This window comes from Cetorhinus maximus, chromosome 8 (assembly GCF_964194155.1).
Source record: "Cetorhinus maximus chromosome 8, sCetMax3.hap1.1, whole genome shotgun sequence".
NCBI classification, from domain to species: Eukaryota; Metazoa; Chordata; class Chondrichthyes; order Lamniformes; family Cetorhinidae; genus Cetorhinus; species Cetorhinus maximus.
Window position 1 is genome coordinate 102,434,616 of NC_135886.1, and position 15,335 is coordinate 102,449,950.

The window sequence follows — 15,335 nt, forward strand, 5'->3', positions numbered from 1 at the left end:
AGAACTGGTGGTCTGATTCCTGCAGTTAGAGTCGCATTACAAACATAATGCTTAAAATGATTGATTATGACAGTTGTTTAAAGTTTCCCTCTGGGATTTTTAAATAACTCCACTTTACCAACTGCATCGGTCATAACACTGGTGCAACAAAGTTCCTGGAGGAACAGGGCAACTCAGATAGCAACTTCCCAATTGCTGCATTTAGCTGGGCATGTGCAGTTGCTAGAAATTACTGTCTGATTTAAACTTCAGTGACATTGAGTGCTGAAAGCCTCACTGTTATTTCTACTGCAGAATCTTAGCCAACATTACACATCGACCTTAGCTAGCTATGTAATAAGGAGATAAGCCTACATTCCCTGATGGTCCCATGAGACTTCCGTGCTATTCACCTGGGGAGGTTAAAATTGGATCTTTGTGTTCACAATTATCCACATTTTCAGACCTCAGAAGGTGAATTCCAAACAAGTATAATTTCCAAAATTAATATGGAGCCTCAAAGAAAACAGGGCAATCTGGACTTAGAAGGTAGAAATAAGGAAATGTCTGTCAATTTGCATTCTATTCAGATGTAGGGTAGATAACCAGAAAGTTAACTGGTGGAAGGGATCTGCTACCTACTTTCTGCCTTTTCTGTTTTTATATCCAATCAGAGATGGACATTCTCAAACCATTTTTGTCTTTCCCTTTTTAATAGCCGAGTGCCTGACACACATCAAAACCCATCATCACCTTAACTAAGTACCTCCAATTAAAATACTGACAAATGCACAGCAGTAGAATCAGCAGTTGCTGAAATGGAACACGTACATTCTACCCAAAAGAACACCTAATTCCACAGAATCTCGGATGGCATGATGCAAGGCTTAGGAACTCCCAAGAGATGCTTTTGGAGTTTAACTACTCGAAACGATATAAGTTATCAAAGCAGCTAAGGTTCCCACTGTTTAGCAGTCAACATTTGAAGAGACTGATCTGCAGGATTATTTGGATTACCTTCCTCCTGCCTCTCTGCCAAGCCCACAACCTTTTACTCTCTGCAAAGTTATCAATCTGATCACTGATATTTTTACTGCTTCAACTGAATCCAAATTCACTGATCAGACAATTCCTCAAGGTAACAATGCAAAATATGAAGTAATTACTCTTTAAGTTATGCTTAGCCTAAGACTTGCTCAAAACATAATCATCCATGCTGGGTCTTCTATGATTCGACGTAATGAACTTACTTCTCTGTGCCCATGAAGAAATGACACACAAACACAAACACACAAACATGCACAGACACACACATCCAGACCTTTAGACTGCCACCCACAACCATCTCTATCACTGACACCTGAGAGGAACGACACTGCCAGTGCCACATAGTCATTGTTCCCACTGAGCTGCACAGCAGCCTGGAAGGTATCATGCAGGCTTTGTTCTGTGTTAAATTCCACACATGCACATCTGTAGAATGGCAATATAAAATAAATTTAAAGTGATTGCTCACTGAAAAAAATTGGCCACACACAAGGACTAAATTTTAAAGCAAACGTTGTATATTGGGGAAGCAATTGCGTAGTGGTATTGTCACTGGACGAGTAACTCAGAGACCCAGCGTAATGCTCCAGGGACCCGGGTTCGAATGCCAGATGGTGAAATTTGAATTCAATGAAAAAATCTGGAAGTAAAAGTCTAATGATGACCATGAAACCATTGTCGATTCTTGTAGTGAACCAGAGGCGATTTTAAAGCCCTTCAGGGGACAAAATCTGCCATCCTTACCTGGCCCAGACCCACAGCAATATCTTAAATGGCCTAGGAAGCCACTCAGTTGCATCAGAGCCGCAATAAAGGTTCAAAAAAGGAATGAAACCACAGGGGTCACCCGGCATTGACCTAGGCACCGGAAACGATAACAGCAAACTCAGCCCTGTCGACCCTGCAAAGTCCTTACTAACATCTGGGGGCTAGTGCCAAGATTGGGAAAGCTGTCTCACAGACTAGTCAAGCAACAGCCTGACATAGTCATCTTCACGGAATCATATCTTACAGATGTTTCAGACACCACCATCACCTGTCCCAGAGAGGTGGCGCACCACACTAGCAGAGGTGGCGACACAGTAGTACACAGTCGGGAGGGAGCTGCCCTGGGAATCCTCAACATCGATTCCGGATCCCTTGAAATCTCATGGCATCAGGTCAAACATGGACAAGGAAACCTCCTGCTGATTACCACATACCGCCCTTCCTTAGCTGATGAATTAGTGCTCCTCCATGTTGAACACCATTTGGAGGAAGCACTGAGGGTGGCAAGGACGCAAAATGTACTCTGAGTGGGGGACTTCAATGTCCATCACCAAGAGTGGCTCGGTAGCACCGCTACTGACCGAACTGGCCAAGTCCTAAAGGACTGGGTCTCCGGCATGTGGTGGTGAACCAACAAGAGGGAAAAACATACTTGACCTCATCCTCACCAACCTGCCTGCTGCAGATGCATCTATCCACAACAGTATCAGTAGGAGTGACCACTGCACAATCGTTACGGAGATGAAGTCCCACCTTCACATTGAGGATACCCTCCATTGTGTTGTGTGGCACTACCAACGTGCTAAATGGGATAGATTTCGAACAGATCTAGCAACTCAAGATTGGGCATCCATGAGGTGCTGTGGGCCATCAGCAGCAGAATTGTACTCAACCACATCTGTAATTTCATGGCCTGGCATATCCCCCACTCTACCATTACCTTCAAACCAGAGGATCAACCCTGCTTCAATGAAGAGTGCAGGAGGGCATGCCAGGAGTAGCACCAGGCATACCTAAAAATGAGGTGTCAACCTGGTGAAGCAACATCACAACACTACTTGCATGCCAAACAGCATAAGCAGCAAGTGATAGGCAGAGTTAAGCGATCCCATAACCAACTGACCAGATTTAAGCTCTGCAGTCCTACCACATCCAGTCATGAATAGTGGTGGACAATTAAACACCTCACTGGAGAGGGGCGGGGGGTTCCACATATATCCCCATCCTCAATGATGGAGGAGCCCAACACATCAGCGCAAAAGATAAGGCTGAAGCATTTGCTACAATCTTCAGCCAGAAGTGCTGAGTAGATGATACATCTTGGCCTCCTCCAGAGGCCCCAGCGTCACAGGTGCCAGACTTCAGCCAATTCAATTCACTCCACGTGATACCAAGAAACGGCTGAAGGCACTGGATACTGCAAAGGCTGTGGGCCTTGACAATATTCAGGCAATGATACTGAACATTTGTACTCCAAAACTTGTCACACCACTAGCTAAGCTATTCCAGTACAGCTACAACACTGACATCTACCCAGCTATAGAAAATTGCCCAGGGAAGTCCTGTATAGAGGACAAATCCAACCCGGCCAATTACCGCCCCATCAGTCTACTTTCCATCATCAGTAAAGTAATGGAAGGGGTCATCAACAGTGCTATCAAGCAGCACGTGCTTAGCAATAACCTGCTCATTGACGCCCAGTTTGGGTTCCGCCAGAGCCACTCAGCTCCTGACCTCGTTACAGCTTTGGTTCAAACATGGACACAAGAGCTAAACTCCCGAGGTGAGGCGAGTGTGACTGCCCTTGACATCAAGGCAGCAATTGACCAAGTGTGGCATCAAGGAGCCCTAGCAAAACTGGAGTCAATGGGAATCAGGGGAAAAGCTCTCCACTGGTTGGAGTCATACCTAGCACAAAGGAAGATGGTTGTGGTTGTTGGAGGTCTGTCATCTCAGCTCCAGGGCATCACTGCAGAAGTTCCTCAGGGTAGTGTCCAAGACCCAACCATCTTCAGCTGCTTCATCAATGACCTTCCTTCCATCATAGGGTCAGAAGTAGGGATGTTCGCTGATGATTGCACAATGTTCAACACCATACTGAAGCAGCCCATGTCCAAATGCAGCAAGACCTGGACAATATTCAGGCTTGGGTTGACAAATGGCAAGTAACATTCATGCTACACAAGTGCCAGGCAATGACTATCTCTAACAAGAGAGAATCTAACCATCGCCCTTTGATGTTCAGTGGCATTACCATCACTGAATCCCCCACTATCAAGATCCTGGGGGTTACCATTGACCAGAAACTGAACTAGACTAGCCATATAAATACTGTGGCTACAAGAGCAGGTCAGAGGCTAGGAATCCTGCGATGAGTAACTCACCTTCTGAATCCCCAAAGCCTGTCCACCATCTAAAAGGCACAAGTCAGGAGTGTGATGGAATACTCCCCACTTGCCTGGATGACTGCAGCTCCCACAACACTGAAGAAGCTGGTCACCGTCCAGGACAAAGCAGCCCGCTTGTTTGGCACCCCATCCACAAATATTCACTCCCCCCACCACCGACGCACAGTAGAAACAGTGCATACCATCTGCAAGGTGCACTGCAGGAATTCACCAAGGCTCCTTAGAAAGCACCTTCCAAACCCACAACCACTGCCATCTAGAAGGACAAGGGCAGCAGATAGATGGGAACACCACCACGTGGAAGTTCCCCTCCAAGTCACTCACCATCCTGACTTGAAAATATATCGTCGTTCCTTCACTGTCGATGGCTCAAAATCCTGGAACTCCCTTCCTAACAGCACTGTGGGTGTACCTACACTACATGGACTGCAGCCATTCAAGAAGGCAACTCACCATCACCTTCTCAAGGGCAATTAGGGATAGGCAATATATGCTGGCCCAGCAGCGAAGCCCTCATCCCGTGAATTCATTTTTTAAAAGTCTATATTTAAAATTGGGCACAGGCGCACATAGATATTATTCAAATATCATTAAAAATTAACATCTTCTGTATTTTGTTTACCCTATGCCTGGAAAGGGAGACCAGTTATTTGAGTTGGCTAGATGGTTATTTGTCTGGCTCAGATTAGCACCAAAATCATGGTTTCAATCTCTATTCTAGCTGAGGCAGACTTGGGACCAGCATCTGCATCCTCCCTGTCGTAAAAAAACTGGTATTTTGCTGTGGTTTGGCAAATAATTGCCAAGAAATAGCCTTCAGGCAGAGCACTGAAGGTGCTCAGAAAGTTGTTCTTATGTTGAACTGCTGGATTACTCTTTGCTCTACATCTGAAAGTCTCTTCTAACTCCGGCGGATGTCGTTTGGTTAATCTCTTGGCCTAGCATTTGAACATCATCTTTTCCTTTGTGTTCTTCTTCACCTCACTGAATCATAGACTTCATAATAAGGTCCTGTTCTTGTAGAGAATGGGTCCACCAACCATATGGTCCTCTAATGGCAGTTCTCTCTACCAGTGCATGGCTCAGGAGTCGGGTGGAGGAATGAGGACAATTCCAAAAACTACCAACCTCCTACCATGTCGTCTAACACAACAAAAGCCCAGCTTCTTGATGCCATTTTTATCACTTCCCGGTCAACTCTGATCTAATTCCTGCTTAATGACTTATAAGGGTCAACAGTCCCAGCTTTCTGTTTGTTTCTCTGTGCACTAAGGTAATTATAACAATTGCATATTGATATGTGCAGTCTTCCAGAATGGATGTTAAATGAAAACACTGCTTGCCACATATCTGTTTAAAGTGCTTGATTGCCTGCAATTCTGGATAGTGCCCTTTAAATCCACTTACACACCCCGTCATTCTATTTGCTTTCACAATTTCTACCATAAGCCATAATGACACTTTCAATGTTTGGTCAACTGGGGCATCCAAACCATTTTTTAGACAAAGGTACACTTTATTTAATGATCCTCTTTTTGATATGCAAATTGCATTTGCTGTTTTAGCAATGGTGTGAATTATCTTGCACTGTTCATTATTAAATACAATTTGTTATTCATCTGCCCAGTTGTTCAGTGCCTGTACATCTCAAATACAATAATAACTATCTCCTGACAAGATCCATTTCAATTAGCCCCCAGAGGAAAGCATAGGCATTCCAGAGTATTTCCACACATTAGCAGTGGGAACATCCATAGAAATAGTGTTACATCATAGTACCCTGTCTTACCAAACTCACCAGTACAAGACCCCACCACTGACCTCACATCAAAAAGTTACCCTTTCCATGTACAATACCTTCACTCAGCTCATGCTGTAAGCAGAGATCCAAGAGCCTTATTGGGAATTGGCTACAGACGATCTTTTAAAACCATTACTAATAGATAAAACGCTCTGTTTCCTATGACCTAGCCAATTAGCAGTGAAATTTGCAACATGACATTGATCCTATGAGTTTTTTATTTAGTCATGTGAACTACATGAAACCCTATCATATGTTTTTGGGAAATGTGTATAAAGCTAAAAATTATTATTTTAACATAAACATTAATCCACTTATTTTGTTGCCTCTGTCATAAAAAACTAACAAGAGTATTGTACAAACTAATATATCTGGTCCTAATATCACCAATAGTAACTTTTACACCAATATCCACGATCTGGCTTTCATTACTGATGTGGAAGCAACTTGAAGTAGTTCAATCTATTTGTTAGTCAAGTTTCACAAACTGGTTTAAGTTTGGATTCACCACTTTTGGTTCTGTTGAATGTACTTGAATTATTTCTGTTATTTTGGTATTTTTCCCATTTCCCATGTTGAGCCAACACGCCCCTAATTCCTAACGTTACACTTAAGTCGTTTTATTTTAAATTGTAAGCCGATACTCCAGGGTTAATTCCTATTCCTCTATTGTTCTACTACTCAATTACATCTCCATTTTCACACCTTTGCTCCCTTTTCTTTGATACACTTGCCCAACAAAACTATGCATCTCAGTCTTGTAAGCCCCAACATTCCCAGCATCCACAGGCTTTCAGGAAATAGAGTTCCAATTTCCACCCTGCTTGTGACAATAAGAATGCTTTTATGCTGCTTTATACATTTTCAGTGTTGGCTACTATTTTCTCCACAAATTTAGATTCAGTTGTCCCAGCTTTGGAAGGTTATTAATATCTCCTGTGGTCAGAACTGTTGTAGAACTTCCTGGTTGGCATCCTCAACACAAGAACGAGAGTGGGTTGGAAGAGAAATTTCACCACAGCCTTATAAATCTAATCTTGCCAAGAGAAACAACCCATTAAAGTTCTCAACAACTTTGACAATAAGTTATATTCATATAGCAACTTTAACATAATAAAACATCCTAAGACTCATCATAGAAACATTACAAAACAAAATATGACTGTGGGCTACAATAGGAGATATTAAGCCAGATGAGTAAAAGCTTGATCAAAGAGTTTGCTTTTCAAGAGTGTGTTAAAGGAGAAAAGTGAGGTTGCGAAACAGAAAGTTGTGGAGAAAAAATTCCAGAGCTTGGAGCTTAGCAACTCAAGGTCCTGTAGTATACTGTAGAGCTCCCCACTCTGCTGCCCTCTCTGTTGGGGAGGTATAAATGAAGTTCTTCAACAATGACAGCTTAAAATGAGTCCCCATGGTGAGTCTTTTCTCAGTGCAGTACACAACAGAATGATGGCAACGAGGCTAGGATGGATTTTTTTGCATGTCACTTGAGAAATTAAGGACTGAAGAACATTATGACACACGTCTTGATGTTATCTAACAGGAAGATCAAGAGTTGTACTCAAGGCAGAGAGCAAGAAAAGCAGAAAATGGAAGATGAGAGGAATAGGGCTAAAGATATAATTCCAGCACCCACAGTAAAAATGAAAAGTCGAAGATTCATAACGTACTTTCATCGTTGATGCAACTGCAGCTATGTCTGTTATCTTGGAAGGAGAGTACAAGAAATCCCTAAGCCACGTTCTTTTATTCAAAACTGGTGTGAAGCTGACTAGTTATTCCAATAACAGTATTCCAGTGTTCGGTCAAGTTAGCATTAGTGTTTCATATCATTTTGATTACTATTACAGAATAATAGGTCAATGGTTAGGAATCCTGCGGCAAGTAACGCACATCCTGACTCCCCAAAGCTTGTCCACCACCTGCAAGACACAAGTCAGGAGTGTGATGGAATACTCTCCACTTGCCTGGATGAGTGCTGTTCCAACAACATTCAAGAAGCTTGCCACCATCCAAGACAAAGCAACCCGCTTGATTGGCACCCCCTCCACAAACATTCACTCCCTCCACCACCAACGAACAGTGGTAGCAATGTGTATCATCTACAAGATGCACTGTAGAAACTCACCAAGGCTTCTTAGGCAGCACCTTCCAAACCCACAATCACTACCATCTAGAAGGACAAGGGCAGCAGACACATGGGGACACCACCACCTAGAAGCTCCCCTCCAAGCCACTCGCCATACTGACTTAGAAGTAATTCGCCATTCCTTCACTGTTGGTGGATCAAAATCCTGGAACTCCCTTTCTAACAGCACTGTGGCTGTACCTACACCACAGGGACTGTAGTGGTTCAAGAAGGAAGTTCACCACCACCTTCTCAAGAGCAATTAGGGATGGGCAATAAATGCTGGCCTAGCCAGCGACGGCCACATCCCGGAAATGAAATTTAAAAACTTACTTGCCATTGGTATTAGAGAGAGAGAACAAAGTCTCCCTGATGAGAAGGAATTGACTTAAGATGCAGTTAATGTAGTGGAAGAATCCAGTACATTAAGGGTTAACCTGGACTGAGTACAGTACTGTCCACCGGTGATGTAAGAAGGCACCTGACCTAAAGCTTACATCAGCCAACAGTGTAGAGCCAAGTAGCAACATTTAAGGACATGTCATGGATTCCTCTCCATACCTGTACCCCCTACTGTAAATATGTACATGGTTCAGTAATGTTAATAAAAGCTTCTTGGTAACTTCTACAAGACTGCTTAATAATGCCTAAACAGTACACACCACAGGTAGCAGCAACTCAACAACACAGTTAAACTGGGCTGAATTATTTACAGTAGGGATCAGCAAGAGGATGTCCAAATTTAAGAAAGTGCTAAGAGAGCACAAAGTGGTTTTTGAGCAAGGAGGACCAAATGATAAAATTAGGCATTACAAGGTTGATGTCAAGAAAAAGGACATTATACAGCCAACATTTTGCTAGGTTCGGACTGTGCCTTAAGCACAGTTAGAAGCAATAAGTAAACAGCTGAAGAGCAGTGAATGGGCCCCACCTATTGTGGTAGTACAAAAAGCAGACGGGTCTGTTTGGGTTTGTGGAGATTATGACAAACAGTAAATAAGGTGATCAAAAATGATACTTACCCACTGCCCAGCAGTGAAGATTTGTTTTCTAATTTAGCCAATGGGAAGGTGTTAAGTAGGATAGATTTATCAAATACATATTTGCAATTAGAATTAACTGACAAGAACAAGGAATTACTTACCATTCATACACACAAAGGGTTGTACCAGTACAACCTGCAGTGTTCCAGAGCATCATGGATCAGGTATTAAGTGAGATGAAAGGAGTGTACTGCTTTTTAGATGACAGTCTGATTAGCAGTAAGACAGAGAAAGAGCACACTGTAAGGTTGAACATTATAAGATTGTAAGGTAAGATCGGCTTCAAGAGCATGGCACCAAAGCTAAAAGGCATAAGCGTTGCTTCATGGTGTCAAGTGTAACATACCTGTGTCATCAATAGATGGTGACAATATTCACTCAATGCAAGAGAAGGTTAAGGGGACTTTGAAAGCAAAGAGGCCAGAGAACATAGAACTTAAAACATTCATAGGGATTGTTGTGGATTATTCTAAGTTCATCCCTGACTTAGCTAACACATTTGCTCCACTATATCAACTGCTCAAAATGGAAGAGTTTGGGAGTGGTCTGTGTCAGAAAATATTTGAAGAAGTGAGGAAAGTACTAACTAGTGATGCTGTTTTGACCTACAATGATCCCAAGAAAAAAATTGGTTTCAGCATGCGATGACCAACCACAAAGATTAGGTGTGGTGTTAACCCACATAATGGAAAACGGCACAGAGAAGGCTGTAACATGTGCTTTAAGGAATTCAGAGCAAAGTTACTCATAAGTTGAGAAAAAGGAGTTAACGATCATATATGGTGTCACAAAGTTCCACAAATACCAGTACAGTAGGAAATTCACTTTGTTAACTGGCCACCAAACCCTTATGATGATATTTGGTTCATTTGGTTCATCCCTAGTAGCAGCACGGCTTCAGCAATGGGCTTTGATTTTGATGGCTTGTCAGCACGAGATTAAATATCATAAGTCAACCGATCATGCAAATGCAGACGTTCTTTCAAAATTTCTTATGAAGATTGAATAATTCTTAGCCACTGAGTTATCTGTGAATTACTTTACATACACAAATGCCAGTGTCTGCCAGAGAAATTAGTGCAGAAACTCACAAGGATGTGTTACTCAGTAAAGTGCTCCATTATGTCATGAATGGCTGGCCTAAAAAGTTTGATGTTGGGAAATTGCAGGAGTACTTCAAACATGGAAATGAAGTGAGTGTAGATCAAGGCTGTCTCCTTTGGGGTTTAAGACTCATTATTCCACCCAGGGAGATTGTTGGAGGGACTTAATTAAGAGCACACAGGGAAAATCCATTTGAAAACTATAGCAAGAAGCTATTTTTGGTATCTTAAGGTAGACAGAGATATTGAAAAGTTGTGAAATGTGTCTGAGAATGAGAAATGATCCACCCAAAGTTCCTTTCATTCTATGGTCAAAGGCAAGAAAATCAGGGGAACAAGCCGATTTGTTTGAAGTGGAAGGAAACGAATACCTTCTTTTGGTCAATAGCTATAGCAAGTGGATAAATGTTGAATCTATTACCATATCACAAGTGGCAAAACTATTGAGGTTTTGAGAAATTGGTTTACAGTTTATGGGTTGCTGGAGGTGTTGGTGTCAGATAATGGTCTGCAGTTTACATCCAAAGAGTTGAAATATTTCTGAGTAAGAATGGAGTCAAATTTACTGTTATACCAACAGATCATCCAGCATCAAATGGTGCTGCAGAAAGGAGTGTACAGATTGTGAAGAGGTCTTTGCTGAAGTATTTGCCTGGTGACAAGCCAGGCTGTCATTCCCATTTTTTCTCTGTGACACAGGCTAGAAAATTTTCAGTTCTCTTACAGGATTACACCACAGTCTACAACAGATTACTCACCTTATGAGTTTAAACACGAGTTAGCGGTTAAACACGATCCTAAGACAAGGTTTAGTTTACTTAATCCTGATGTCAATAGCAAAGTTAGAGAAAAGCAAGACAACGTGAAGATGAGTCACGATACATGAGGCATGAAACTTAGTGGCCAGAATTTTCCTGCCTCGCACGCCTGCACATAAAATGACATGCAGTGACGTCGGGCAAGTGTCCCGATATCACCGCGTGCCATCATGATATTTCGTTGGGTGGGCGCGTGATGATCTTTGTGGAGTCTTCCAATCAGCTGTCCACACTTGTGTCAAGCAGGTTACACATGCTCTGTTCAGGTGTGCATTGACCTTCATCCACTTCCGTTGGGACCAGGCAAGCCAAACACAGCAAGACAGAGGCTTTGCGGCCATTGCCGGCTTTCCCGCAACCAAGGTGCACACATGTGCCCATCAAGGTGCCAGCAGGTGAGCCTGGCGCCTTCATCAACAGGAAGGGCTTCCACTCCATGAATGTGCAGATAGTGTGTGATCACAGGATGCTGATTCTACAAGTGTATGCACGGTACCCAGGCAGCTCCCACGACGCCTACATCCTCAGACACTCCCAGGTGCCAAGGCTCTTCAGTGTTCCGGCTCGGCTGGATGGTTGGCTGCTGGGTGACAAGGGCTATACCCTCAGAAGCTGGTTTATGACGCCTCTCCACCATCCAAGAACAGAAGCTGAGCAATGGTACACGCCTCCACAAGGGCTGTGGTGGAGTGAGCCATCAGTCTTCTCAAGATGCACTTCCGATGCCTGGACCATTCAGAGGGCATACTGCAATACCCGCCAGATCATGTGTCACTGAGAGTGGTTGCATGCTGTGCTCTCCACAATCTTTCACTGGAAAGGGGAAACGCAGGGACAATGAAGGCGTTGATGCAGTGGCTGTGGCTACACATGATGAGTCCAGCAGTGAGTCCGAGGATGAGCATGCACAGGGAAATGCTGAGGGGGTAGACACTGACCCGGGCATACTGCAGGGAGGCAGGGACACCCGGGAGGCTTTAATCCAATGAACCTTCAGCTAGCACACCACAGATAGGCCTCCAGGACAAGCCTGGGCTGTCGGCTCCATGCTCGACACCTAAGTGCAAAATCTGCCTGGTTAGGAACATTAACTAAGGGCCTGGTTAATAAAGCTGAATGTCCCACAAAACACATAACATTTTTGGAAAACATCCAGCTGCAGAAGAAAAGAGGCACCCTCAACCATGGTGACATGTCTGAATTTAATATTTCAAGCAAAGAAACGTTAGGAAACAAAATGACAAAGGTGTTCAAAATCACACCAACTCATAAAGACCTCATTGCGGGCCAACATGAAAGCACCCGTGAGAAACCCATGGTGTGCCTAAGGTGCCGCATGTTTACGTTTTTGGGTGCTACGTCTTGGTGCTGCCCCCTCGTTGGGACTGGCATCTGAGGCAGCCTGATGACTCTGCTGTCCTGTTGGTCTTGATGACCTTGGTGGTCGTCCTCTGTCACGTGGAGCCTGTGCTGGCCCCGCCTGGGAGGGAGCTGCCGGTTCCACAGCTGGCATCTCCCCAGTCGTCGCAGCCACACCGAATGCAATGGTCACTGGCAGAAGGCCGGAGGAGCTGCCACCCTCATCCGGAGCGCCCTGAGAGGAGCCCGCAGAGACGACATGTAGCTGCTGTGCCGACGTGAGGTCACTTCAGACCTCCCTGCTCACCGTGGATGGATGGGCAACGAGCTGGGAAACTTGGTGCCCAGACCATCTCCCACACTGGCACTGACCAGTTGAGGTCAATGCCGATGTGAGGGTTTGCTGGTCCGAGCGCAACCCCGGGAAGCCCTGATGGGTCTCCTGGAGGAGCCTCTCTACGAGAGTCGCCACTTTCACCATGGAGGACGCATGGCGCTCGGCCATGAGGCTCATTGCATCGGCGATAGTCCGCGTAGACTCCTCCACCATGGACACCTAGCCAAGCATAGCCTCATGTATCTCCACCAGATGCTCGCACACACCCAGCTACATTTCCTGCGTTAGCTGCGTCGTGGACGACTCCAGAGGCACATCACCAGGCACCGACTGAGCATGTACCTGGTCCCCTGCAGTCCTCCAACGGCTGACACCATGGGCACTCTCTGTTTCTGCCAACTCCTCCAGCGACTGTGAAGTGCCCTCACCGCCGTGCCCGGGGACACTAGCCCCTGTTCTAATTCCCACCGAGGTGCTAGTATCTGCGCTGGTGCCTGCCTGGCAGAAATGGTGTGATGCTGGTGAGACTTCAGGGCCCGTAGGTGTGAGAGGGGGTCTCTGCTGCTCCTCCTCCTGGCCCTGCTCCGCTAATGCTGAAAGGAAGAACAAAGATATTGGACCAGTTAACATGGAGACAATGTCAATGTGCATCCCTGTCCCCTGGATCATTATGCGCTCATCCTTCCATAGGCAATAGTCAAGCCATGTTGCAAACTTCAATCACTGAACATTCAGCACTGCCATGGCTGTTGGGAGAACAATGGTGACCTCAGTGCTGGGCAAACATACTTGCCCATGGCACCCCAGCCTCACCCACACCGGTGGACCTGGGCATATGGCGCCTCTCCAGATCTAGGGCCTCCTGCTTGAAGCGGCTGAGAATTGCCAACTGTGCGATTCACCCGCTCGGCGGCATTATGTGCATTAATCTCCTGAAGAGGAGAGAAGAGCATTGATTAGTGCTAATTGTACCTGGATTCTCTTCACGGACGGCCCACCCCAACCAGAGTGGGACATATTAGGGTTCCAGTGCCTCCTCACCCCACTGCTGCCGAACACTCACACAAAGATGCTCAGCCTGTTCCCCCACACCCCCCGCCCACTTGGCCAAATGCTGCCTACATTACATTAGGCACCACATGGTCTAACCTTCCATAGCAAGGAGGCGCAAGCACATGGAGTGCAGAGAGCAGCAGATCGATCGGTGCCATGCCACCTTGAAGCTCTCCTCCCAGCATGTCATCACCCTGACTTTGACATGTCCTGGAGTTCCAGCACTGCGCCTGGGTGCAGCTCCTCCAGGTTGCTCCCAAAACAGTAATGTGGGTCTCTGTGTACCACATGCTGCGGGTGCAGAACCCATCGCTTCGCCACCCTCTCAGGGTGACCTCGGCACGGGCAATATCTGCTGGCCCACCCAGCAAAGGACACATGCCATCATTGATTCAATGCAGTCACTACACTCAGACCTGGGGGGGGAAGCCTACCTGCTGGGTTAAGTGACCAATGCCAACATGGTACTCACCCTTCCCAAGCGCAACAGGTCATTGAAGCGCTTGCGGCACTGGATCCAGGTATGCCGCACCACGCCGCAGGAGCTCGCCACCTCCTCCTAGGCACCTTTGGTCATGTGGGGGGGGCCTCCTCCTCCCGTCCTGGGTTACGAGGACCTCCCACTGTGCTGCCACCTCCTCAAGGAGGGCAGCAAGGCAATCATCAGAAAAACGAGGGGCAGTGTCCCCCTGCCCTACCCTCCGGCCTGGCCTGCTCACCAGCAGCGCTCTGGGGAGCCCTTCCAGTAGCCATGATTCGCAGCCTTTGAAAGGCTGCAGCAAATTTTTAAAACAGGCCGCCAGGTCGCCATTGGATCCAGCAGTCATTGCAATCCCGCCACTGCCCGCCCATTCCTGCTGTCCTCAGGAGCCGCCGTACACGCTGGGCAGGCCTTAATTGGCCCACCCGCCTAAAATGACGGCACGGACCCAATCGTGGGCAGCGATTGGGTCCGTGCCCGCCTGAGTCTGCTCCCCCCACCCCCCGAGCCAGAAAGTTCTGCCCAGAGAGTTTGGTGCTGCTCAGAAGGTCATGGTGAAAAACTACTGAGGCAATGAGGAGAAATATGTGATTGGAGTTGTCGTAAAGAGACTAGATGCATTCACATATCTATTGAAGATTGGAGAGAGGCTCTGCCAGTGTCATGTAGACCATTTGCTTGAAAGAGGAAATCTGATGAAAGGAGAGTATGATAACCCTCTGATAGTCGAAATTCCTCCCATAGTCCAAAATGAAAGCCAGAAAAAGAGTGGAAGTCACAAAGAGATTGAAAATTTGCCAGTACCACAGAATCTAGTGAGTCAGGGTCTTTGATTAAGACAAATCAATCCATGTCACAGTCCCAACCATTAAGTGGAGTTGGTGGTCAAAGTTCAGATTTGACACAGTCAGAGATATTGAGAGAGCAGAGTCAAGCTAATGAAAATGGAAGGAGATACACAGAGAGAAGGAGAAAGAAGCCAGATAGGTTAATAAAAAATATGTAGGAAG